Below are 1,480 nucleotides of genomic sequence, written 5' to 3' on the forward strand. Positions count from 1 at the left end.
ATATATATACATACATACATACACAAACACATATTATCTGAATTATTTGCTTGAAGTAAAACTTATTTTATTCAAGTGGCACTATATGTATCTTTATATTTACCAGCACCCGGAACCATGTGGTTGGTAAGCAAACTTCTTACCACAGAGCCACTCCTGCACAGACCTATCAATAATGAACCTACAAGGAGTGCTGGGAACAGTTCTAAGTTAAATTTACTACAGTAAAGTAAAATATGTAATGACCATTATTTATGCCTTGTCTTACACACACACACACACACACACACACACACACACACATACACACACACACATACATATACAAACACACATATATACACACACATATATATATATATATATATATATACACACACACATACACATATATGCATACATATTTACATACAGGCATACCTACATGTATAGATACTTACATATAGATAGATAGATAGATACATACATACATACATACATACATACATACATCAACAAACTTGTTTCTATGTACTGAATCTATTCATAATGCTTTGGTAAACCCAGAGCTATTGTACAAATTACTTTCATTTTTTTAAAACAAACATTTAATTCCTGTTGAATTATACTTTTTCTCATGGAGAAATATTTTTGCGTTTTCTATTCTAGTGACTTAAATAATTTTTGTTAAGCTTCATTTGGTAACCTTGGTTATAGCAGCAGCAGCAGCAGCAGCAGGAGCAGAGCTGCAGACACGTCCAGGGAAGCAGTGTGGGAACGGCACATGTGTCATTGTGTTCAAACTTTAGGGTCAACATCATATCCAGTATACCAAGTGTATGTATATATTTGGCATACTTTATTTGAAAGACATTATTTCAACTTTTGTTCAGTGGTGCAGTTATTAACAAGTTTGGTGGCATTTTTTTAGTTTAGAATTTTTTGATTTGTCAGACAAAACAATAGATCACTATTTTAAACAATAAAACATTACAATTGTATAAAAAAAACAAAACAAAAAACAAAACATGGAAAATCTCACTTCAGTTTGAATACATGTGTTACTTTTATTGCCATACTAATTTATGTTATATCTTGTTATTGCTTTCTCTCTCTCTCTCTCTCGCTCTCTTTGTATTTCTCCCTCTCTCTTCTGACACTCAGTCAAATCATAAGTGTATTTGAAATAAAGTAGTGCTTTAAATTTTCAAAGTCAATTTCAGACAAACACTAATGTAAACAGACATACAGACACACACATGTGTGCACGTGCGCGCGCGCACACACACACACACACACACAAATAACCAAAGGCTTGAGAGGATTCGGATTGTAAAACAGTGTGTCTGAGTAAATCGTGATGTTGTAGGAGAGAAGTGTGCTCGCATGGCTAATGGCTCACTTCTGCAAAGAAGGCGGCCTGGAAGTGCCACTATGCACCTTCACACACACACACACATATATATATACATATAAATATATATACATATAAATATATATA

At 33.4% G+C, this 1,480-nt stretch overlaps 1 protein-coding gene across 1 annotated transcript in view; it reads left to right on the plus strand.

The window, feature by feature from the left end:
• Nucleotides 1–800: 800 nt before the first annotated feature.
• LOC106876357 (pyruvate carboxylase, mitochondrial) overlaps nt 801–1,480 on the plus strand; it is an 87,008-nt gene continuing 86,328 nt past the window's right edge. The window contains exon 1 of the mRNA XM_052976613.1: nt 801–816. The gene's annotated coding sequence lies outside the window, so the exon portion shown is untranslated. The remainder of the gene's footprint in view (nt 817–1,480) is intronic.

This window comes from Octopus bimaculoides, chromosome 25 (genome assembly GCF_001194135.2).
Source record: "Octopus bimaculoides isolate UCB-OBI-ISO-001 chromosome 25, ASM119413v2, whole genome shotgun sequence".
In the NCBI taxonomy this organism is placed as follows: domain Eukaryota; kingdom Metazoa; phylum Mollusca; class Cephalopoda; order Octopoda; family Octopodidae; genus Octopus; species Octopus bimaculoides.